Raw genomic sequence first — 27,134 nt, forward strand, 5'->3', positions numbered from 1 at the left:
GAGACTCACCGGCCTATAGTTACTAGGGCTATCCCTACTCCCCTTTTTGAACAAGGGAACCACATTTGCTATCCTCCAGTCTTCTGGGACTACTCCTGTAGACAAAGAGGACATAAAAATCAAGGCCAATGGCTCTGCAATCTCCTCCCTTGCTTCCCAGAGAATCCTAGGATAAATGCCATCAGGCCCAGGGGACTTATCTATTTTCACCTTTTCCAGGATTTCCAACACCTCTTCTCTACATACCTCAAAGCCATCCATTCTACTTATTTGTGCCTCAGTATTCTCATCGACAACAATGCCCTGTTCCTGAGTGAATACTGAAGAAAAGTATTCATTCAGTGTCTCCCCAATCTCTTCCGCCTCCACACGCAACTTCCCCCTACTATCCTTGACTGGACCTATTCCTACCCTAGTCATTCTTTTATTCCTAACATACCTATAGAAAGCCTTAGGGTTTTCCCTAATCCTATCTACTAAGGACCTTTCATGTCCCCTCCTTGCTGCTTTTAGCTCTCTCTTCAGGTCCTTCCTGGCTACCCTATAACTCTCAATCGCCCCAATTGAACCTTCACGTCTCATCTTGAGATAGGCCGCCCTCTTCCATTTAACAAGGGATTCCAATTCCTTATTAAACCACGGCTCCCTCGCACGACCCTTTCCTACCTGCCTGACAGGTACATAATTATCAAGGACACTCAATAGTTGCCCCTTGAACAAGTTCCACATATCATTTACACTCTTGCCTTGGAGTCTACTTTTCCAAGCCACTGGCAACAGCATCCTGTTGTTGGAATATACCACTTTCATGGGCACTCTATTTGATAGCAGGCTAAAATGGCTTTCTTAACCGTTGTTCTTCAAATTTTGAGAAACTGTTCCTTCCTAGCATAATTTGAGTCAAATCGCGCATTTTTCAGGTTCAAAAGCTTTTATTTTATTTGCAAGCTTGTATCATACTTATTGTAAATTATCTGATCCCGACAGCCATTGTCCTGTGAAATAACTCAAGTTTTTTGTATTTCAGAAAAGGAGGGTTTTTTTTCTTTAGTTCTTCCATGGAAACACCTTTCAACGTCAAATTCATCAACAAGTGGTCAGCATTAGTATCCTCAAGACCCTACAGGAAAGAAGAGGGCTGATCCTATCAGGTGGTCTCCTGGGCAGCCTATCAAAGACATTTGGCAGTATGCCTCATCATTCAACAATCACAAGATGTCACTTAGATGGTGGTGTGAAGGATATTACCTATAAGATCCTTCATGTATGTCCAGACTCTCTTCATCCCCACATGCTGCCCTTGAAGTGGCTGCAAGAGAGGTGGAAACTCGCACATCTTCCTCTGAGGTATCCCTTTGCAAAGACAGTCTGGAGAGAGATTCAATGGTTTTTTTTGTCAAGGTTCATCCCAAAAAGCTCCCTGATGCAGGACTATGTGCTCTGTTCCTGGACAAATATTGGCTGCACCAGGGAGACCATCAAATTGGTGAAAGACACTCATTGATCTCCCCAAATTCCAGTGCAACGAGTTGACCTCGACCGGGTACGTTCCAAGGCCCAGGTCTATGTACTGAGGGATGCACTGAAGATAGTCTGCTGGGAGAACCCAGTGAAAGCACTTGAAGTCAGTGCTTCTATGTTGGCTTGAAGCTGGAGTTCCTATGCCAGTAAATGTTTTTGTTATTTTACAGAATGTTTTATTGTCATGCTTTCTGGAACCATCCGAACTTTGGTTAGGTTCACAGTCACCAATCCTTCTTGGCACTGGTCTCATTTACTGATATGAAATGGAGAAGGATGCCCACAGGCCACCTACAGCAGAAGATAAATGCAATTTTAATAAACAGTGAAAGTTTATTTCATAACACTTAATAGCTAGTTATATTGCATCTGAGATACATAATTGTGTCTCATGAGACATCAGGCTCAATATAACAGCAAGAAATCATTTCTACCAGTTATGTGGAATTAGCATTAGACCAATTGATACCGGAACACTGATCTTTGAACCTGAACCAAACTGATTAGACCCTAATAGGTTTAGCTTACCTCAGAATATCAGTCAACCCTTTCCGGTACTAACTGCTTATGCAACATTGATGTTTATTTTCAGAATTTTTGACAGCAAAATGAGAAAATGTTTGCTTTTAATGGTAGGAATGATTGTTCACAAAATTGCAATCCAAAAAATCCCACCTTCTGAAATAACGCAGTTCAGCAATTTTGTTTGTGGGAGTTTTAATAAAGGGAATGATTTGCATTGTCCTTTTACTGTCAAAAAGAAACTCCAGGTCCTCAAATCTCAGTTAAAAATGTGTGGTTAGATATTATTAATGGAGCTGAGAATCAGATCTCACTTTCCTACAGCTGCTTCATTTCCACCAGTTTCATATTTTTTATATGCCTATGAAATAAATTTGAATGCTGTGAGCCTCTTTCTTATCAAACATGTCAAACATCTAAATGATACATTCATTTCTAGTTTGTCATTAAAGCCAAGTCTCTAGTATTTACATCATATTGTACTCCTCCACTGCTACCACATGCTTTTCTAAGATTTTTTTGTTAACATTCCTTTATTTACATCCTATTACAATTTTTCTCCACTTGCCTTCCCTCACATGAGTTGATTCCCAAATTCTGGTTTATCCATTTCTATTCAGGTATCTATTCAATACTTCACCGAAATCACATCTGTAATAGGATCAAGTAAATCCAAATGAAATTAAGATGAAAACCATAAAAAAATTTTGTCTATGCAGATATGACACCAGCTTGATCCTAAAAGGTTAATCACAAATTCTGACCTACACTACCAGCATGGAGTAAAAAGAGAATAATTAAAATCTAAATACAGGCTCACGTAGAATATTTAGATGACATTTTTATGAAGTTCTGTATTAACAAAATGGTCTAAACACTGCCTGTGGTTCTGCAGAGTTCTAAGTGATCAGATTTTGTTATCTATGCAATTTCTTCAGCTTTAAAAACTGTACTGAAACCACTGTAGGCTTTGTGGTATAAGTAACGTGGTTTTCCATGAGTTAAAAATAAAAGTCCAAGAAGACAACTGAAACAGAAAAGTACCGACTGATAAAGCAATTAGTTCTGTAAAACTAAACTATTGCTTTTTCCATTTTCCTTTTCGTTCTTAGCAGTTTTTAACAATTACATGTTGTCTCTTTATATAAGATAGAAGTGAACAGGCTGAATGCAGTCAAAGTGACAGATGTCTGAATGGACCAATTTACTTTTACATCTGCTGCGGTTTGGGTACATTTTTCAATTAATATTAAGTTTTACACTCGGTGACCTGCACATTAGTATATTCTACTCTGATTGAACCTGCTTTCTCCTGCCCCGATCCTTATCATCGCAATTGCAACTGCCTTAAATGCCAGAAAATCTACAGCAAGAATGAAGTATACACGAGTATTCTATTTGAGTCTTTACAAGTTGGAAGAATTTATTTCTCGGATTTATTTTGTATCAGATTTATTTAGTTTGTATCAGTGATGTGTACTGTAAAATTAAGCCAACGCTGTGAAGTATTTAGCCTATCATTGAAGTTGCACAGAATGTTTACTTCTAACCAGGTTTCCTAACTTACATTCAGTGCTCACTTCCACATTTATCAATTTTAAGGTACTCCCTATTAAAAATGCTATTAACCTACAGTCCTTAAAGGTCTCTGTCTCTGCATCTTTTTCTTTTGTTTTCCTCAATAGCCCGAGTGAGATTTGGCTTTAAACTGCTGCGACACAAACTACCTGCCAATGCTGATATCCTTACATGAGGATTCCAGTCTTCTACTCTCTCTGGCACTGTTACATCTAATTTGATGACGCAAACTCCCAAACCAGCATTTCTGACATATCTTTCTTTCTTCCTCAGCTGAAGATTCATCTCATTGACAAGATCTTTATATGTGCCAGATTTATTTTTCACAGTTCTAATGTGGGACTTACCCTCTCTTTCCTAGATCCATGATAGGGCTCCCCTCATCTTCCAGCTTACCAGTCTTCAAATTCATTGGATCATCCTCTGCCATTTCTGCGACCTCAGGCACCTTCTCAGCAACAATCTCATTCAATCCTCAATCAATCTTAACATCTTCAAGGTAATTTTTCTCCATAAACAATGAAGATGCAACACCTATTCCTTTCTGTCTTCTCTCCTCATTTTCTAAGAGCCCAAACACTTCCTCCAGATAAAACACCACTGCTACGTGTTTTCTTCAATTTAGTTTACTGTATACACATTGCTACATTGTGTAGCCCAAATGCAACTCTTTTGGAACACCTCAGTGCCAATCTGCCATTTTCATTTGTCACAAATAATCTGAGGCTGATCTCTCTGTCTTTGGCCTACTATAATTTTGCAGTGAAGCTTAATGCAAATTTCAATTTTAAAAAAATCTCACCATCAAGTGCTCTATTGGCTTTATTGATGCAACTACACTGCTTTTATTAATTTCAGACTGTAAACTGTATCTCCATATTCTTTGCATGTTTCAACTTTATTTTTTTTTCCTGCTTTGGGCAGCAACCCCAAATCCTTAATCGGATTTATTAATTATTAATCCATTCTGTTCAAGATGCATGTTGTGTTTTTCTCAGGATGATCCCCTCAACCAACCAGTATCAACTTGCCTGGTTTAAATGTAAACAAAACTTGACAGTTAACTGGCAGTTATCATTTAATTAGTGCATTCTCTATGGCAATGGGTCTACTGATCAGATTCCACTAGCTAACCAATCAGCACTTTATTTTCATACAATATAAAAAATTGTTCCCTTTTATATTAGTATTCTTTTATATTAGTATTCTTTATGTTAGTATTCCTGATGAGTGCAAAACCAAAATGTCGTTTTCTTCAGCAATATATTTACTCCTTACTATGAATGATTGGTTTTGTTTTATTTGTTGCTGTAGGAACTTACACAGCTAACAATGTCAGTTAATGGATAAACGTTAAAGATGAGATTTTATGTTCTAATACATTGACTACATGGATGCTAACACTGCTGTTAGTAAACTGAGATTATCTTGTACCGTATTTGAGGTTGTCTCCGTTCTATGCTTCTGATATACAGCACATAACATACTGGGAACTTGTAGGTATCAGGCACAATTGTTAAGAAGTTGAAAGCATATATGTTCACCTTTAAAATAGGAAGTGTTTTCTGAATATAGAAGTAAAGTTAAATTGCTGAATAGAAAGGCTGAGAGATGGGCTGTTCCAAAATAGATGCACGTAACAGTTGGCTGTTAAATGAATACCTGGGTTGTGGTTGCTGTTTTGACAACAATTCGAATTTAACCAATTACTTTAAATTATGACCAGGTTACTAAAACCCAGTTGAGTTTGAGTTTATTGTTTTGACAACATTGGACCAATGACAGAGAACGATGTTGGGGTGTATAAAACCAGGGAATTTTGAAAATTTGGTCAGAGAGCATCTGCCATAAAAGAGCAAAGCTAACTGCCAAAGAGCTAACTGCCCATCTAACATCTTGCTTTCAAAGAAATTAGAATGCACTCTATATCAAAAGGTACCCTTTCCTATAAAACATACTCACAGTAAAAAGAAACAAGAAGACCCATAGAGATCAGCAGACAAAAGATTGAAGATAGCGGAGAAGATAGATACTGTGTAGACTTGAGATTAAATTCATGTCATGTTTAATTGAATTATTGGAGCAGCATGTTAATAGGATTATGTTCAGTTGGGGAAAGAGTGTTCAGGTTTGTTAGTAGTTTTGTTTCATGTTCTGTTAGGGCAAATAACTTGTTATTTTTCTTTAAATAGTGGATATTAGGAGCTCTCTTTCACTCCCTCACAGTTTTAACAGATTACGAGGTGAGGTGAGCTTTTCTGGGTGTTTGGTTTTGATAAACAGAGAGGTTCAAGCTCCGTGCCTTAACACAATATTCAGCTCCATTATACAGTCATGGATTCATAGAGATGTACAGCAAGGAAACAGACCCTTCAATCCAACCTGTCCATGTCGACCAGATATCCCAACCCAATCTAGCCCCACCTGTCAGCAGCCGGCCTATATCCCTCCAAACCCTTCCTATTCATAGACCCATCCAGATGCCTTTTAAATGTTGCAATTGTATTAGCCTCCACCAATTCCTCTGGCAGCTCATTCCATACACATAGCTCATTCACCCTCTATGTGAAAAGATTGCCCCTTGGCTGTCTTTTACATCTTTCTCCTCTCACCTTAAACCTATGCCCTCTAGTTCCGGACTCCCCCACCCCAGGGAAAAAACATTTCTATTTATTCTATCCATGCCCATCATGATTTATAAATCTCTATAATGTCACCCCTCAGCCTCCGACTCTCCAGGGAAAACAACCCCAGCCTATTCAACCTCTCCCTGTAGCTCAAATCATCCAACCCTGGCAACATTCTTTTAAATTTTTTCTGAACCCTTTCAAGTTTCACTCATCTTTGTGATAAGAAGGAGACCAGAAGTGCATGCAATATTCCAATGTCCTGTACAGCGCAACATGACCACCCAACTCCTGTACTCAATGCTCTGACCAATAAAGAAAAGCATACCAAACACCTTCTTCATTATCCTATCTACCTGCGACTCTACTTTCAAGGAGCTATCAACCTGCACTCCAAGGTCTCTTTGTTCAGCAACACTCTCTAGGACCTTACCATTAAGTGTATAAGTCCTGCTAAGATTTACTTTCCCAAAATGCAGCACTTCGCATTTATCTGAATTAAACTCCATCTGCCACTTCTCAGCCCATTGGCCCATCTGATCAAGATCCTCTTGTAATCTGAGGTAACCTTCTTCGCTGTTCACTATACCTCCAATTTTGGTGTCATCTACAAACTTACTAACTATAATTTATTGCTCACATCAAAATCAATTATATAAATGACGAAAAGTAGTGGATCAGCACCAATCCTTGTGGCACTCCACTGGTCACAGGCCTCCAGTCTGAAAAACAACCCTCCACCACCACCCTTTGTCTTCTACCTTTGAGCCAGTTCTGTATCTAATTGGCTAGTCCTCCCTGTAGTCCATGAGATCTAACCATGATAACCAATTTTCCATGGGGAACCTTGTTGAACATCTTAATGAAGTCGATATAGATCACGTCTACCATTCTGCCCTCATCAATCCTCTTTGCTACTTCTTCAAAAAACTCTATCAAGTTTGTGAGACATGATTTCCCACGCACAAAGCCATGTTGACTGTCCCGAATCAGTCCTTGCCTTTCCAAATAAATGTACATCCTGTCCCTCAGGGTTCCCTCCAACAACTTGCCCACCACTGACATCAGGCTCACTGGTCTATAATTCCCTGGCTTGTCCTTACAACCTTTCTTAAACAGTGGCACCACATTAGCCAAACTCCAGTCTTCTAGCACCTCACCTGTGACTATCTACGATACAAATATCTTGGCAAGGAGCCCAGCAATCACTTCTCTATCTTCCCACAGAGTTCTAGGGCATACCTGATCAGGTCCAGGGGATTTATCCATTTTTTGCATTTTAAGACATCCATCACTCCCTCCTATGTAATATGGACATTTTTCAACATGTCACTATCTATTTCCCTAAATTCTATACCTTCCATGTCCTTTTCACAGTAAACACTGATGCAAAATACTCGTTTAGTATCTTCCCCACATCTGCAACTCCACACAAAAGCCGCCTTGCTGATCTTGAGGGGTCCTATTCTCTCCCGCTACCCTTTTGTCCTTAATGTATTTGTTAAAACCCTTTGGATTCTCCTTAACTCTATTTGCCAAAGTTATCTCATGTCCCCTTTTTGCCCTCCTGATTTCCCTCTTAAGTATGCTCCGACTGACTTTATACTCTTTTAAGGATTTACTCGATCTCTGCTGTCTATACCTTACATATGTTTCCTTCTTTTTCTTAACCAAACTCTCAGTTTCTTTAGTAATCCAGCTTTCGCTACGCCAACAGCCTTTCCTTTCACCCTAACTGGAATATACTGTCCCTGGACACTCATTAACTCATTTCTGAAGGCTTCCCATTTTCCAGCTGTCTCTTTACCTGAGAACATCTTCCCCCAATCAGCTTTTGAAAGTTCTTGCCTAATACCATCAAAATTAACCTTTCTCCAATTTAGAATTTCAACTTTTACATCTGGTCTATCCTTTTCCATCACTATTTTCAAACTAATGGAATTATGGTCACTGGCCCCAAAGTGCTCCCCTACTGACACCTCAGTCACCTGCCCTGGCTTATTTCCTAAGAGTAGATCTAGTAGGTACATTCACATATTGAATCAGACACTTTCCAAAAATAGACTGGGACTGCTATAGCGTTATCAGACACTTTTCTTGTACACACTTAACAAATTCCTCTCCCTTAACACTACAGCAGTCCCAGTCTATTTTTGGAAAGTTAAAATCCCCTACCATGGGGGGATCTAAAATGGCGGTGATCTGAGAAGATCACACTGCAGAGCTTTGCATCGCAGCAGGAGCAGGACAGTCCTTTAACCCACCCAACCCAGGTCATCAGGATTTCTTGGGGTGTTGGAAAGATTGTGGAGCCCCAAGAAACATTTAAAAATTGACTTATCTGTATTTTCAGCTGTCCAGAAATGCCTAAAAAGGGAGGAGGAGCATCTGAGGCCAGGCCTGCAGCTCAGCCTCTAGCAGCCTCAGAGCAGATTACTCTCCAGGACCTGGTGAACCAGCTCTCGAAATCTCGTGAGATGTTGGGGAAACAGATTGAAGATAAGCTGGCTCCAGTCTCTCTCATGCTGCAGAAGCATGAGCAGCAGCTGGGAGACCTGGAGAAGAGGACGGATGAGGTGGAGCACAGGGTCACAGTGGTGGAAGCTGATGCCAGTTCATTCAAGGAAGACATCCAAGCCCTGAAGACGCAGGTTCATAATTTGCGTGACCATGTGGATGATCTTGAAAACAGGGGCAGGAGAAAAAACATTCGGATCATCGTCTGCCTGAGGGTAGGGAAGGTGAGCGGCCTGCGGAATTTGTTGAAGATTGGCTTCAGAAATTCCTTAACTTGGAGACTGGCATGAGAGGATTGAAGATAAGAGAGGGCTCACCGGGTCGCAGTACGGAGGTTGGGTCTGGGTCAACACCCTCGTCCTTTCCTGGTGCAGTTCCATCATTACCGGGATAAGGAGAGAGTCATGGAGGCTTCCAGACTCCAGGGGAAGGATCCAAAGGCCCTAATTTACGAGGGGTCTAAGATCATGTTTTTTCAGGATTTTTCAGCAGCGGTGATCCAGAAACGAAAATCGTATGATGGTGTCAAGAGAGGATTGAAGGAGCTTGGGATTCAGTACTCCCTGTGATATCCGGCAGTGCTTCGGATCACCTTAGATGTATCCATGCATCTCTTTGACACATCGGAGAAGACAAGAGACTTTGTGAACAAACTAACCTAAGTTAAACAATTGTAGTACGTATAAATATCGTTGCTTGGGTATGCGTTTATCATTCTGTAAAAGAAATGGAGGAAATCCGGTTGGAGCTTTGTTTTTCCCTTTTTTTTAACCTCTATTGATAAGAATTTGGTTCAAACTATGTCTGGCGGTGGTTAAGATGTACATTTTAAATTTCTAAGTTAGGGCATACCAAAGGATGGGTGGGGTATTTATTCCCCTTTTTTTTAATAAAATAATGTTTTTTTTTATTCATATTGATATTCTATGGGATGTTTATTCTATTTAGCTTTTGTGCTTGTGATGCGGCTCTAGCTGGGAGAAGTGAAGGTGGTTGAGATGGTTAGATGCCTATTTATGGGCAGTTCGGGATGGGTAGTTTCCCCCTCTGGGCAGGGAGTGAGTTCTCCTACTCAGCGCTATTGGCCTTTATATGTTGGTTTGTTTTCTGGTTTTTGTTGTTTTTTTATTTTTAATAATTTTGTATGTTTGTCAAATGTAGTGGTTTTAGTTTATGTAGTTTTTATATTTGGTGGATCATGCGACACTAAGGCTCAGCAATTTGTGGTTCGGGTTCCTCCTCTCTGGAATTTAAATGTAATTGCAGAAGATTATGGCTAATGATTTGATTAAATGGAATATCAAGGGAAGTCACTCACCAATTAAGAGGAAGAAGGTACTCTTGAGTCTTAGAAAGAAGAAGGTGGATATTACTTTGTTACAGGAGACACATTTGGATGACAAGTAGCATCTGAAATTACAGCAGAATGGCTTTGACTGAGTTTATTTTTCATCATTTAATACCAGAAGTAGGGGAGTGGCTATATTGGTTAGGAAAAATCTCTCATTTAAATTGTTGGAATGTGTTAAAGACACAGATGGGAGATTTGTAATTCTTAAAGCCTTGATAAATGGGGAAGAATATGGCATTTTAAATGTTTATTGTCCCCCAGCTCATCCTCTTAAATTCTTGGTGGATGCTTTTTCTAAACTGATAAGTCTCAAGTCTCGGCACATCATTATAGGGGGAGATTTTAACTGCCTCATGGACCCCACAGTAGACAGGTTGCCTAAAGGTCCCTCGATACCCTCGGCACAAACTAAACAGTTATTGGGTTTGTGTGGGGAATTAGGATTGGTGGACGTCTGGAGGTGTCTCCAACCTACAGGTAGGGATTTCACGTTTTTCTCCAATCCGCACAGATGTCACACGAGGATTGATTTTTTTCTGACCCCTGCAGTAACCCTGAATCTGGTGGCATCCTGTACGATTGGTAATATTGCCATTTCTGATCATGCTCCAGTGTACCTGATGGTTAAAATTAAAGATGTTACAATAGATTCAAGGTACTGGCAAATGGACCCCTTTATTCTCATGGGCAGCAAGTTTGTGGAGTATTTCTCTAGGGAATTTCGGACATTCCTAGACATCAACATAGGCTCGGTTGATAGCTCATCTGTTCTCTGGGAAACTGCCAAAGCTTATGCCAGAGGGTTAGTTATTTCATATTCCACAAGTAGGAAGCGGCAGAAGGGTGAGCAGCAACGTCTCCTTGAAGCACGGTTGAAGGCAGCTGAGAAGGCCTATTTTGACAGATCCTCGTTGGTCAAACTACAGAGGATTACGGCACTGTGGTCTGCACTAAATTCCATCTCATGCAGACGGCAAAGAAGGAGCTGGCTTTTGCAAAGCAAAGGTTATACAAGCATGGTGACAAGCCAGGCAAATACTTAGCCCACCTTGCCAGAAAGAGAAGTGCCCCACAAACCATTACAGCGATTAGGGAAGGGTCTGGGAACCTAACATGTGATTCTAAAAAGATTAATGTGGCATTCCAGAGATTCTACTCTAAATTAAATCAGTCTGAGATTTGTGAGGAGGGGCAGGCCAAAATGGAATCCTTTTTTAGAGATCTGAAGCTCCCGGGTGTGACTCCCGAACAACAGTCCTTTCTCAATGCTCCATTATCAGAGCAAGAAGTGCAGGAAGGTGTGAGGCAGCTTCAGAGTGGAAAGGCGCCAGGTCCTGATGGACTTCCCAGTGAATTCTATAAGGAATTTATAAGTATACTGTCAGGCCCGATGCTGAATATGTTTAATGATTCATACAGTCATGTTTGTCTCCCACCATCTCTGAGAGAGGCCAATATTTCACTTATCCTTAAAAAAGGGAAGGATCCGGAAGACTGCTTCATACAGGCCCATCTCGCTCTTAAATGTGGACTTTAAGATCCTTTCTAAGGCTTTTGCGTTAAGGCTGGAGACTGTTTTACCTTCTATTATTAAAGAGGATCAGATGGGCTTCATAAAGGGTCGCAGATCCTCCAATAACGTTAGGAAACTGCTTAACGTAATTCAAGCATGCCAACAGCAGTCAATACAGGGATTTGTGATTTCTTTAGATGCAGAGAAGGCATTTGACCGAGTTGAGTGGCCGTACCTTTTCTATACTCTAGACCGGTTTGGTCTGGGAGAAGTTTTCATAAGATGGGTAAAGGTTCTCCACAGTGTACCTCTCGCTGCGGTCATTACCAACGGGGTACGATAAAGCAATTTTAATATTTCTAGGAGCAGCCAGCAGGGCTGTCCCCTTTCACCATTACTTTTTACGTTGGTGATTGACCCGTTGGCAGATGCCATTCGTGGGGATCTCAATATATCAGCTCCAGAAGTGGGGTCAAAATTACATAAGATCTCGCTGTATGCAGATGATGTTCTAATTTTCTTGACAAATCCAGCAGTTTCAGTGCCTTGCCTAATACAATACTTTCACGCATTTGGCGCTTTTTCAGGGTATAAGATTAATTTTGCTAAATCAGAGGCAATGCCTATGGGTGGTCTTACGAAAGAGTTGGCTCTTGAGAGTGACTATAGATTCCCATTTAGGTGCCCACAGGGGGGGGTTTTGTGTTTTTGGGCATATTCATTACTCCAGTTCTGGATTGGCTGTACAAAGCCAATTTTACTCAATTATTTGAAAAAATTAAACAAGATCTCCAAAGATGGGAGGCACTTCCAGTCTCATGGTTGGGTCGGATAGCGCTTATTAAGATGAATATTCTCCCTCGTTTGCTATGCCCTATACGGATGCTCCCCCTGATTTTCAATAAACAAACACTCAGGAGACTGAACAGTTGGTTCAGCTCCTTTATCTGGCACTGTAAATGGCCCCTCATTAAATTAGCCAAACTGCAGTTGCCTCACAGATTGGGGGGAGTAGATCTTCCAGACATTAAAAATTACCAATTAAGCTCACTTTTGATCTACGTAGTGATTGGGTTTGTGGGGACCCTCTTTCAATATGGCTAGATATCGAAGTCTCCCAGGCAAGGTGCCCCCTTACCAGTTTGCTGTTTTTGGACAAGGTGAGGACAGTTAGGGAATATTGCCATAACCCAATAGTCATCAATACTGTTAAAGTATGGAGGGCAATTCAGCAGAGGGAAGGTAATATCGGCAAAACATCTTTGTTTACACCATTAGTGGGTATGCCGAGTTTTCAACCAGGTATGATAGATTCAGGATTTAAACGTTGGGCAGCTAGGGGTATATCTTGCATGGGTGATTTATTTGAGGGAGATGTAATGATGTCCTTCGATCAGTTAGTACGGAAGTACGAGTTACCTAATAGAGACCTCTTTCGTTTTTTTCAAGTTAGGGATTTTGTTCAAAAAAGGACCACACTTTTGACTGATCCCTACAAATCTGACATAGAAAGAGGGGTACTAAGGGCTAAGAGTACACTCTCTGTCAGTACTCTATATCACCAGTTGGGGAGTGCCACCTCAGATGAGTCTGATCGACTCTGCAAGATGTGGGAAAGAGAGCTGGGTGTTGAAGTTTCTTCAGAGACATGAGAGGATATTTGGAGAATGCAAGGAAAATATCAATTTGAAATTGGACTCTTGCTTTACAGTTGAAGATTCTCCACAGGGTCCACTTAGCCCCAGACCGTTTGTCAAAATTTAAACCGGGGTATCTTCAGCATGCCCCAAGTGCAATGTCTGTACGGGTACACTTATCCATTGTCTTTGGTCTTGTGACAGGCTTCAAACATATTGGAGCGCTGTGGTGGGTGCAATGGAGAGGATTTTAGGTGTAGGGGTGGAGAAGGACCCTATTTCGCTCCTTTTGGGCCTACCCATTGTATTTCCTGCAGACTCGCTTAAGGCAAAACTTTTCAATATTCTTACATTCTGTGCAAGGAAGAATATCTTGCTAGGTTGGATATCAGAAACCCCCCCCAGGCCTGTCGGGTTGGCGGAAGATTGTTACGGAGCATATTCCCCTGGATTTTCTCACAAATGTAGTACACCACAAAACTGAGAATTTTTACAAGACATGGCAACCCTTTTTGAAATACCTGGACACAGATTTATCTGCCACACTAACAAGGGCTTTTATATAGCCCTAACGATTGTGTTTCATGAGTCCAATATCCAGGGAGGAGGAACTGTGAATGTTTGAGTGTTTTGTTTGACTGGGCTGAGTTATTACTGTTTATTTGTTTGGTATTTATTTAGTTAGTTAAATAGCTAGTTTAGGTTTTTATTTAATTTTATACTTCTCTGTATATGTTTATACATTCGTATAGGAGGGTGGGTTGGGGAATTTGTTTTTATTATTTGGGTTTAGTTTTGTACTATTTTTGTACTGTTTGAATTGCATTGTTTTGTATTTGTTGTAATATTTAAAAGTCTTTTTTTTAAATAAAAATATATTATATAAAAAAAAATCCCCTACCATAACCATACTATTATTCTACAGATAACTGAGATCTCCTTACAAATTTGTTTTTCAATTTTCCTCTGAATATGATAGGGTCTATAATACAATCCCAATAAGGTGATCATCCCTTTCTTATTTCTCAGTTCCCTGGATGTATTTCCAGGAATATCCTCCCTCAGTACAGTTGTAATGCTATCCCTTATCAAAAATGTCACTCCCCCCCCTCTCTTGCCTCCCTTTCTATCCTTCCTGTAGCATTTGTATCCTGGAACATTAAGCTGCCAGTTCTGTCCCTGAGCCATGTTTCTGTAACTGCTGTGATATCCCAGTTCCATGTTCCTAACCATGCCCTGAGTTCATCTGCCTTCCCTGTTAGGCCCCTTGCATTGAAATAAATGCAATTTAATTTATCAGTCCAATTTTATTCTCTGCTTTGTCCCAGTCTGCCCTGACTGTTTGACTCGTTTCTGTTCTCAACTATACCAGTCTCAGATTGATCTCTTTCCTCATTATATCCCTGGGTCTCCACCGCTTCCCCCCCCCCCCCCCCCCCCCCCCCCACCCCAATCCTTACTAGTTTAAATCCTCCCAAGCAGTTCTAGCAAATCTCCCTGCCAATATATTCGTCCCCTTCCAATTTAGGAGCAATCCATCCTTCTTGTACATGTTACTTCTACCCCAAAAGAGATTCCAATGATCCAAAAATGTGAATCCTTCTCCCTTACACCAGCTCCTCAGCCATGCATTCATCTGCTCTATCCTCCTATTCCTGCCCTCACTAGCTCGTAGCACTGGGAGTAATCCAGATATTACTACTCTCGAGGACCTCCTTTTTAAATTCCTAACTCTCTGTAATCTCCCTTCAGAATCTCAACCTTTTCCCTTCCTATGTAGTTGGTTCCAATATGGACAATGACCTCCTGCTGGCCTCTCTCCTCCTTGAGAACATTCTGCACCCTCTCTGAGACATCCTTGATCCTGGCACCAGAGAGGCAACACACCATTCTCTCTTTTTGCTGTTGGCCACAGAAACTCCTGTCTGTACCTCGGACTAGAGAGTTGCCGAACATAATTGATCTCTTGGAACCCGACATACCCCTCATTGCATTAGAGCCGGTCTCAATACCAGAAACATGGCTGTTCATGCTATGTTCCCCTGAGAATCCGTCACCCCCTACATTTCCAAAACAGCATACTTGTTTGAAATGGGGATAGCCACAGAAGACTCCTGCATTGCCTGCATACCTCTCTTACCTTTTCTGGAGTTAACCCATTTATGTGACTGTATCTGCGACTTTTCCCCCTTCCTATAACTGCCATCCATCACATCCACTTGCTCTTGTAAATTCCTCATTACCTCTAACTGTCTCTCCAACCGATCCATTCAATCTGATATGATTTGCAACCAATGGCATTTTGTTGCAGATATAATCCTCAGCAACATGTAAACTCTCCCTGAACTCCCACGTCTGACAAAAAAACCACCATTTTGACTGGGATAACACATTTGTCCTAGGACAGGCTAAGCAAAGACATGCCAGAGAATTCCTAGAGGCCTGGCACTCCAACCACAATGCCATAAACAAACGCATAGATCTAGATACCATCTATCAACCCCTCAGAAAACAAACAGGAAATGACATCACCACAAACCCCAGGAACCCCATCCAGGACAAACATATAAATAGAAAGCAGGAGACAACAGCTTTGCTTCACTTGGAGGTCGCCACTGATGATGTTATCTAGCCAGGTAATGAAACATCTGGATATCAAACCTACAGCTCAGCGAGCAAACCTACACCCTAAATTCACTTCTCTGTTTCCATGCTGTGACCTCTCCCAAACAGATTCCTTCAAGATTTGTTGTGAATTTCACTGTTTGTTAGCTTTCTCAGACACACTCTGATGTCCAGCGATACATGAATTCAAACAGCAAAGGCAGTAACTGCGCAGGTTCACTGCTGTGTCAGTTAGTAGTGTGGGTTTCTTCCCTCTATCACACTCCTGCACTGACCTCACCATGCGCTTCCATTAGCTTTTAAAGTGCATTGGCTACTGTCAAGTAAGGTGTTGGCTGTAAATTAGCAACATCACAGGAGAAAGAACAGTACCATTTCTAGATACACTGGTCAATTCCCTTCTGCAATCAAGCATGTCACAAGGCAAACATAAACATAAGCTCCCCTGCCCCTATTTTACCTTGAACCGGGGTATATGAGGAAATTTACTTTTATTTTAAAGCTATATGCATTCCCACAACTTTTATAAACCAAATATACTTCCTAGAGACAAGAGACTAAGATGTTAATAAATTATCTTTCGATGTTTCTTTCTCATAGACAAAATTAAGTAGCAATATTGTAGCCAGTCTCAACAAGCAATAAAGATCTTATATATATTGTAATGGGAAGACTCTAGCTCCTTTCTAATAGTGAATAACAGGAAATAAAACAGAGAAGAGTTTATTCACCATCAAAGCTGGTGGAATTTTTGTCATCCTGATTTCTGGGAGTCTTCGTCGAATCCTGTCTGTAATTGGCAGTGGGAACACTGTTATTGAGTATCCACACCGCATAGGGTTAATCAATTTCAGGACTTTTCCCAGTGAGGGAGAAATCCTGCTTGGGAGATTTTCTGATATTTTCTAATCAGCTTGTTCAAAGATGTTATTGCACACCTCTGTGGCAGGTGGATCTTGAACCCAGGCCTCTTGACTCAGAGGTAAGAGCATTACCTCGAGCTCCAAGTATCCATATTTACTTTGAATTCAATAGTTAGGGAGTCATCTTTTATTTTTAATCATCCTGCTCAATATGTTAAGACACATCTCTGGGTAGATAGGACTTGAACCTAGGCCTTCTGGCTCACACTACCACTGCACCACATGACAATTGCAACTTAAGGGCCTCAATTAGGATTCAGGCAGGAAAGCAGTCCCTGGGTCTTCCAACCCTGGAACTTAATCCAGGAAAAGAGTTGAGGTCCCAACCTCAAGCCTATCCAAAACAGCCACTTCCCTTTGTCCTCACCTCTGAACCTGCTACCCGCAGACGTAGCATTAAATTCTGCCAAGAAAGACAGAACAGTAAAATCACCCGAATTCGTGATGCTTTCACCTTCTTGCCTTATGTTTCGGAGAGGTTAAATTCTTTCAAGTTCTGAGGAAGGGTCATTGGACTCGGAATGTTAACTCTGATTTCTCTCAATAGATAAAGCCAGATCTGCTGAGTTTTCCCAGCAATTTCTGTTTTTGTTTCTGATTTCCAGCATTCGCAGTTCTTTCGGTTTTTATATTATTCAAGTCTCAATTCTATCCCTTGATGATTTTAGGGTGAGATGTAAGATTTTCTGAGTCTATCACTATGATACAATTTACTGAAATGGCTCTTGGAGGGGAAAAACATCAATTGCAACATACTAACCTCAGAGAATTTGGTTTATGTGGACGGTAATCCTTCAGTTGAAAAGGTTTCTGTAAGTGTTTGTCGACTGGGAAACAGATTGTGATGTTAAATCGTTAAGATATTTGAAGAATTCAAAGTGGATAAATGTGTGGTTATCCACTTTGTTGGCAAGAACAGGAAGGCAAATTACTATCTAAATGGAGTCAAGTTAGGTAAAGGGGAATTACAACAAGATCTAGGTGTTCTTGTACATCAGTCAATGAAAGCAAGCATGCAGGTACAGCAGGCAGTGAAGAAAGCTAATGGCATGCTGGCCTTCATAACAAGAGGAATTGAGTATAGGAGCAAAGAGGTCCTTCTGCAGTTGTACAGGGCCCTGATGAGACCACACCTAGAGTATTGTATGCAGTTTTGGTCTCCAAATTTGAGGAAGGAATTCTGGTTATTGAGGGAATGCAGCGTAGGTTCACAAGGTCAATCCCCGGAATGGCAGGACCATCATATGTTGAAAGATTGGAGCAACTGGGCTTGTATACACCTGAGTTTAGAAGGATGAGAGGGGATCTGATTGAGACGTATAAGATTATTAAAGGGTTGGACACTCTGGAGGCAGGAAGCATGCTTCTGCTGGTGGGTGAGTCCAGAACCAGAGGACACAGTTTAAAATAGGGGGGAGGCCATTTCAAACATAGGAGAAACTTATATGGAATGCTTTGCCCCAGAAGGCAGTGGAGGCCAAGTCTCTGGATACTTTCAAGAAAGAGATGGATTGAGCTCTTAAAGATGATGGACTCAAGGGTTATGGGAATAAGGCAGGAACAGGATACTGATTGTGGATGATCAGCCATGATCATAATGAATGGTGGTGCTGGCTCAAAGGACCGAATGGTCTGCTCCTGCACCTATTGCTATTGTCTATTGTCTGTATCCTAATGCAACTATCACAATAAAATAGATGTATATAGCAATGACATGGCCCTAAGTGGAATCTTACAGGGGCCTGAATATCGTGGGCTATGACAAGAAATCTGGTAGAGTCACATGAAAAATCAAACAAGGGCTAAAACAACTCCTACAGCTTGGAAGCAGGCCATTTGACCCATCAAATCACACCAATCATCTGAAAAGCATCCCTCCCAGACCCTTCTCACTACCCTATCATCTTGCGTTCCCCTTGGCTTACCCACTTAGCCTGTACATCTCTGGACACTATGGGTAATTTAGCTTGACCAATCCACTTTGCCTACACATCTTTGGACTGTGGGAGGAAACCAGACCACCTGGAGGAAACCCATGCAGACACGGGAAGAATGTGCAAACTCCACACAGACAGTCACCTGAGGCTGGAATTGAACCCAGGTCTCTCGCTCTGTGAGGTTGTCGTCTAACCAGTTTAGATCCACCTTGATGACAGGAACAACTTGCTAACTCTTTTCACTATGTTCTGGCTGTCAAGGCAAGATTCTTGCTAAGCAGTGTCTAGTTGCCTAATAAGGAGGATTATTGCGGTGAATGACCTTACTAAGTACAAATCTCGCATCATTAACATGCAGCTTTCTATGTATTGTTTACTGTGAGCAAATTAGATGCTGATAATTCTTGACATAAGTCAGAACAGATATTTGATGACTTCAAATTCCCTCTGCCTGTAAGCAGCCTTTGTGTTGGTCACCATGCAACAACATCACAGACGTGATCCATGGCAACCAGCCTCATGAATACGTCATACTTGGACATTGCCATGCAATAATTGCCAACCCCTCATGGGACCTCTTTGGTGCACTTGCAGAATGCTTAGGAAGCAGAGACCTGCATCGGCAACTGGCATTGAAAGGCTGCTGTGAGGATTCTTTGCATACCGAGACAGGAATCCAGCTCAGAGGTTGGATCAGGCTGCATCTCAGGTATGCTCGCTTGCTCTATAAACACTCACTCACTTAGTGTCTACCTGCATGGTTGCAGCATCCACACTTTGCCAAGCCATGCTAAGGTAGTTAAAATTTTGGCACTTCATCCTAGAGTCTAAACACTGTCTATATTAATTTGTTCATTTGTACAGACACACTGGCAGGATGTGTGTCAGCTGCCTGTATTGTCAACACACGCATTCAACCAAAATGTATGTGAGGGATATTCCATGGTCAAGAGTAAGAGGTGGGGGGGTGGGTGGGCACTGTCGGTCAGGCTGGTGCAAATTGGATATTGCCTCTAACTTCTGTATCAAAGGGATGTCAATAATTTCAAAAGAGGGAAATACTGGCATAACTTGTGAAACTTGCAGGGGTGCTGTAGAAGGTAGAGCTGATGGCTTCATCTATTTTATAAGTATTGAACTTACTGAATGCAATGACAAATTTGATAATTGACATGGGTCTGGGGTGGAAAGGAGATTGGAGTACTGTAGGCACTCCTTTGTTGTGTAATGTGTTTGCACACATGCTGAGGCTGAAGCTGAATGAATGATGGAGATGTAGGTTTTATTCTGGGGATGTTGCATGTCTCATTGTGTGGAGCAGTGTGTGCAGCCCACAACTGCAGCACATGCTATTCACTAATAGTTCTCAGGGCGAATAACTTGTTTTGCTCCTTGTGTTCCCAATGTTAGACATTTCCAGCAATGGTGATATCATAAAAAATGACAGCATGGAAAGAGGCCCTTCATCCCATTGTGTCTGTGCCAGTCATCAAGCATTCACCTGTTCTCATCCCATTTTTCAGCACTTGACCAATAACCTTGGATGCTCAGGTGTTTCACTTGATCATCTAAATACTTCTTAAATGTTATAATGGCTTCTACTTCTACCACTCCTTCAGTCAGTGGGTTTCAGAAACCCATCACATTCTGTGTGAAAAAATATCCTCCTCAAACCCCCAATACAGCTCCTGCCTCTTACCTTAAATCTAGGCCTTAGACAACTTTCATGTACCTGGTGCACTTGAGGGAGCAGGGCCCTACAAGGCTGGTTACTGGGGACAAGGGATAAGCTCTTGTGACCATGGCATATGACATTATTGTGCAAAACTGATTGATGCAGAGTCCAGATGCAATGCTGCCCATTCTTTGACCAGAGTCATGATGGAGCACACAATAGGGCTATTGAAGATGTGGATCTACTACTTGGACACATATGATGGGGGCAAATTATTGTCTGCACAACAAAATGCCTGCAAAAGTACTGAAAGCACTATGAAATGGTAACACAGTACTTAAGCAGAATAGTAATAATTTCAGAGACTCAGTCACACTGATCAGACTTTACCTCAGACCAGGATCGTGAACGGTGGCAGAAATCTAGAGTACTGTACTCCAGACCACCAGCGGAGTCCCGATGGACGGAAGGCAGTGAGACATGTTGTCATTGTTGCTAAATATGTTAACTGAGATCACCTAATTCATAGAGTTTATATGTATTTTATGTAGTTTAAGGTAATAGATTCATTTATTAGCTTGTATATGTTTATATTAAATAGATTTAGCTAATAAACTTGCTTTATATCAAAGCACATGTGTCATCTTTCAATCATTTTGATCATAGAGTCATAGAGATGTACAGCATGGAGATGTACAGCATACAGATCTGTCCAACCCATCCATGCCCGAGACCTTAAAGAATTTGTTTTCAGTCTAATAATACAGAAGCTCACCTTGTGCATGACTGTATAAACCAGACAGCATCTGAATGACACCCAATTATGGTCAATGAGAGCTGGGTGCAACACACAATCATGGACTGTCAATAGTGATTGGTCATCACACCAACAGTTGCATTGTGGGATTGAATTGCATACTCTATTTGGTTTATGTTCACTTTAGATGACTGTAATAAAAACTCATCTTTGGGATTGCCTAGTTGCTTGCCTGTATGTGAAGCTCCCTACTGGACAATGTAGTGAGCATTGGGAATAACATAACATTGACTTAAGAGTGTATTTAGATGAGCTGTAGCCAATAAACAGGTAATGTTCGTGGCTAAGTTTAAACAGTGACTATTATGAGAGTTTGGAGTTGCATGTGTGAGGGAATGGCAGGCATTCTATGTGCAATGAGCAATACTCCATTACATTGCCAGTGAAGATCAAAGCTGAATTGCTAATGCCTGTCTGAATGTACAATGGCCTTTGAAAATGGTGAAGGCAGCCGGGGTGCAGGCCTATCAGAGGGATATCCAATGAGTAGTGTGAGAAACAAAAGCTCACTCACTTCAATAATTTCAGTCCGAGACCAAAAATCTGAAACAGTGTTGTTTATTTGTACACTTGCAAGTGGGTGCCATGTTTAATGCCAGGTAAGGCAATGACAAATGCACACCAAATCCAACAAACTCTCGAAATTTATACAGTTTGAATCCCCATATTTTTCCTTATTCCATTGTTTGCCCCCATCCTCCGCTTATGTCATTCATTTCCTTAAGACTGATCCCACAACTTCTGTTTATCCGGCCTTGTCAGTGACAAATGTCTATCTCTGGCCCCCCATAAGGTTGTTTGACGTCATCCCATCCTTTGCTTACCATTATCTGCTCCCTCCATCTGGCTGCCCCTCTCAGCATCTTATCACTAAGCCCTTTTAATTGGGGTTTGTTCCTGTGTCTCTGTACAAGTGGGAAACAGATGTTTATAAAGGCCTCTTTTCACAGCATTTTATCTAGTGCCTGTATTTCTACCATTGTTCTGTAATCACGTTTCATGCTAAGTCCTTCCTCGATGTAGTTCCCATTTTTGCTAACTCAGCTCCTTGCTGAGAAAACAATCACAGACTAATGTGAATTCATTTACTCTGTATCAGAACTTATAATTTGCAGAAATAACATTAATTCACCTATATCCCACAGTAGCAAGTTCTGAGACCAGCAGGTATATTGGGCAAGGATTGAATGAGTGGGGTCCCATTGAGTGGGGTAGGAAGATCATGAGCCAAGTTTGGTAGGAAGTGGCAAGAAACCACACCAGGCCTCGCGTAGAGAAAGCTTCAGGGAAACTCCACAAAATTTCAACTTAACCAGAAAAACTGTAAGATTGAGTCTTATGTAACTAAACTAGTGTATATCTGCTTATCACTGCTGCCTCACAGCGCCAGAAACCCAGGTTTGATTCCAGCCTCAGGCGACTGTCTGTATGGAGTTTGTACATTTTCCCCGTGTCTGCGTGGGTTTCCTCCGGGTGCTCCGGTTACCTCTCATAGTTCAAAGATGTGCAGGTCAGGTGGATTGGCCACACTAAGTTGCCCATAGTGGGCAGGAGTGTGTAGGCTCGGTGGTTTAACCAGAGTAGATGTGAGTTAGAGGATATGGTGGGGGCCTGGGTCTAGGTGGGATCCTCTTCAGAGGGTCAGTGCAGTCTCAGTGGGCCAAATGGCCTCCTTCCGCATTGTAGGGATTCTATGATCAGATTACTTAAAGCTAAGCCTGTGAAAGTCAATGACATCTAATTTACCTTGAAAACTTCAATACAAAGCATTAACAGCTTTAAAGTTTTGTAAGTGGTGCATAAGCCTCAACATTACCTAAGTTTTCATCAGGATTTCGAGTATTTGCCTTAAAATTCATCTTGGAGATCCAAGATGCTGGCAATCTGAGCTGTATGCTGTGTTGGGCTCTGTGCCATAATCCAGGCAAGGTGGACCAGTACTACCCCACTCGCTAACCACCCCTTTTAGAAAAATCAATAATATAGAGTTGATGAACATCTATAGTTGCTAAAACTGTGATTTGAATGGTCAGGATGAAGGCACATAAAGGAAAAGGGACGAAAGGAGTACAGCTGACAGGGCACTCCCTTACTGTGTCGGAGGTGCCCTCAGCCATTGCTCAAACTCCCAGGGCAGCCCTTTTGGATTTCATGGGGCAGCAACATTTGCTAAACTCTGAGAAAAGGTTGAGGCAGTGCTGGAGCCAATATCCGCCATGCTGAAGAAGCACGAGCAAGAGATCCACACACTGGACCGATGAGTGGAAGCAGTCAAACAGAGGACCACAGCATTGGAGTCTGCGGAGGAGGACTTCGGAGGATGAATCCAAATGCTGTAAGACCAGGATTGGGTCCTCCAAGATCAAGTGGACACCCTGGAAAATAAAAGTAGAAGGAAAAACTTGCGGCTTGTGGGTCTCCCGGAGCGGGAGGAAGGTGAGGACCTCTTTGGATTCCTGGAAAAGTTGCTTCCAAAGTTCCTGGGGCTTGAGTTGGAGTTGGGCCTGGTGAGTGTAGAGTGGGCCCACCGGATCGCAATGCGCAGGTCTGGGCCTGCCTGGTCCTAGTGCGACTCCAGCACTGTAAAGAAAACAGTTAATGACTGAGACAGCAAGAATACTGGGAAGAGATCCGCAGGCTTTAATATACAAAGGCTCAAGAATAATGTTCTTTCAGGACTTCTCTGGAGCCATAATTAAGAAGAGAAAGGCATTCGATGAAGTCAAGAGAAGATTAAGGGATCTGAACATGCAATATTCCTTGAGGTACCCAGTGGTGCTGCATTTCGCTTACGGAGGGACGATCTAGAATTTCAATTCGGCAGAAAAGGCAAAGGACTTTGTGAACTCTTTGTAATAAAGAACTCAGGTCAGGGGGGTGAAGGGGAAAAGGGCACTGTTACGGAAAATGGTACAGTTTTTGTTTACTTTTTCTGTCCTTTTTTTAAACTCTCCCTTTTTTGTGATTATTAGTTTTATAGATTCTGTACTGCCTTGGTGTTCGATGGTTGGCTATTATCTGAGTTTTATTTGCTGTCCTTTTCTGGATTGTAGGTGGCTATATCTGTGGTTAAGATGTATGGAGAAGAGGTGTGGAGGGGTGAGGGTGGGCGTCCATTGTTAACTCTCAGGAATGTAAATAACATGTTCTCTTTATCTGTTCATTGCCTGGGACTAGGGCGCAGCCTCAGCTGGAAGGAGCCAGGGTGGTTGCAAGGTTTGGGATCGTTGTCCCCTATGGGCAAGGGGGGAGATCTCTAGTGAATTTGGGGCTATTTGGGTGTTTGTTTAAGTTAAATGTAATGATTAGTTTTTTAGTTGTAGTAGTTTTTGTAGGAAGAGTTTTTTAGACTTTATAGAGTTAATGTTTTTTTTTCACTCGCTACACCTCAGATAATCTTCCTCCTCTTGGGAAATCACAGGTTGCCCTAGATGACCATAGCTAGTGATCTGTTTAGATGGTGCACATGGAATGCAAAAGGGGGCCATTCCCCATTAAAAGAAAGAAGGTGCTGTCAAGCCTTAGGAAGGAAAGGGCTGACATCACTCTGCTGCTGGAGACGCATTTAACTGATAAGGAACATCTGAAAATTATGATAGGGTATTCTTCTCCTCCTTTAGCTCTAAGAATAGAGGAGGGCTATACTGGTAAGAAGGAACCTCCCTTTCCAAGCAACTGAGCAAATTAAGGATGAACATGGACTGTTCATCATTCTTAAAGCTCTAATACACGGCGAAGAGTATGGCATCTTGAATGTTTATTGCCCCACCCCACCCCCCTCCCCCCCACCCCTCCCCCCGCGGCACACCCTCTTAAATTTCTAATTGATGCAGTTGCTAAATTAACATCCCGGGGTAGACAGGATGCCAAGGGGCCCAGCAGGTATGCCCTCGCAAAGTAGACGGTAGGTGGACTTGTGTGAGGAGTTGGGATTGATGGATGTGTGGAGGTGTTTCCACCCTAATGGAAGAAATTTTACTTTCTATTCCAACCCACACAAGTGCCACATGTGAATTGACATGTTCCTTATGCCGTCAGTTTGTTTGGACAGAACATTGACTTACAAAATTGAGAATATAACTATCTCAGAGCATGTGCCAGTGTATTTAGATGTTAAAATCAAGGGTGATGGAATAGATGCATGGACACATTCCTGTTAAAGGATAGCAAATTTGTTAAGTACGTTACAAGAGAGTTCAGGGCCTTCTGGGATATCAATTCCAGTACAGTCAATAATCCGGCAATACTTTGGGAGGCCACTAAGGCAGATTTACGAGGCCTGATCATTTTGTATTCAACGACTAGAAGGACGCAGAGGGAGAAGCAGCCACGTATGCTGGAGACCCGGCTGAGGAAGCCTTCATTGGTCAAGCTGCAGTGGGTCACGGCTCTCCGGGCTACTCTTGACTCAGTACACCCACAGACAGCAAAAAAAGAGGTCTCCTTTGCTAAACAAAGATTGTTTGCTTGAATTTGGAGATAAGCCAGGTAGATATGTGGCATATCTGGCTAGAAAGAAAAATGCTTCGTAATCCATTATGTCTGTTAGAGAGAAAGCTGGCACAGTTACCCATGAGTTGAAGAAGATCAATGTTAGATTTAGGGGATACTTTGCAGATTTATACCAGTCGGAGGGTGGCGAAGACGGTGCAGTGAGTTTGCAGTCCTTTTTTGAGAACCTGGACCTCTCCAGTATAAACGCGGAACAGGCCTCCCTGTTAAATGTGCCCAAGAGATACAAAACGTAGGAAGCAATAAAACATCTCCAAGGTGGCAAAGCACCGGGACCAGATGGATTCCGAGTGAGTTTTATAAGGAATTCATAAATGTGTTGGTGGAGCCACTTTTGGGAATGTATAGCTATTCATATACACAGGATTGTCTTCCGCCCGCTCTTAGGGAGGCTAATATCTCCCTCATTTTAAAAAAGGGGAAAGACCCCAAAGAATGTGCTTCATACAGACCAATTTCATTGTTCACTGCGGAGTTCAAAATTCTGTCAAAGGTGCTGGCCCTGAAGTTGGGTAAGGTATTGCCAATATTATACAAGATCAGACACGTTTTATCAAGGGTCGTGGCTCCTCTAACAATATCAGGAGAATACCGAACATAGTTCAGGTATGCCAGCAAAGATTGGTCGTGGGTCTGGTGGTCTCCCCAGACGTGGTAAAAGGGTTTGACCAGATAGAATGGCGGCACCTGTTTGGGGTCCGAGAGCGCTTTGCTCTGGGGGCAGCCTTTGTTAGGTAGTTGGGTTGTTGTATAATGATCCTAATTAGGCAGTCATCACAAACGGTGCTAAGTCGGATAACTTTGGTATTGAGAGAGGTAGTTGACAGGGATGTCCTCTTTCACCGCTGTTATTTACCTTGGCAATTGAGCCATTAGCCAAGGTTATCAGGAGGGATCCTGAAATAGTGGCACCAAGAGTGGTAATGGGGGAGCATAAGATCACTCTATATGCTGACAATGTCCTTTTGTTCTTGGTCACTCCGGAGAAATCCGTACCCCGACTGATACGAAAAATTAATGTATTTGGCAGTTTTTTTGGGATACAGGATCAACTTCACAAAATCGGAAGCCATTCTGGTGGGGTGATTAATGGAGTTGCCCTGATCTGAAGGATGGAATGCAGTTCTTGTTTAGATGGTCATCAAAAGGTTTTTTTTATATTTGGGAATTTTTATTACCGCTGCCTTCCACCAGCTGTGTAAAGCTAACTATGTACAATTACTGGACTGAATAAAACAGGATTTGCAGCGGTGAGAGGGATTACCGTTCTCATGTTTAGGCCGAGTAGCCCTGATTAAGATGAATGTTCTTCCTCGTCTGTTGTACCTCATGAGAATGTTCCCATTGTTGCTTCCCAAACGAGTGTTACAGAGGCTCCG

Source organism: Chiloscyllium plagiosum, unplaced genomic scaffold (genome assembly GCF_037043375.1).
Source record: "Chiloscyllium plagiosum isolate Xiang-an unplaced genomic scaffold, Cpla_swu_hap1 HiC_scaffold_10, whole genome shotgun sequence".
Taxonomy (NCBI): domain Eukaryota; kingdom Metazoa; phylum Chordata; class Chondrichthyes; order Orectolobiformes; family Hemiscylliidae; genus Chiloscyllium; species Chiloscyllium plagiosum.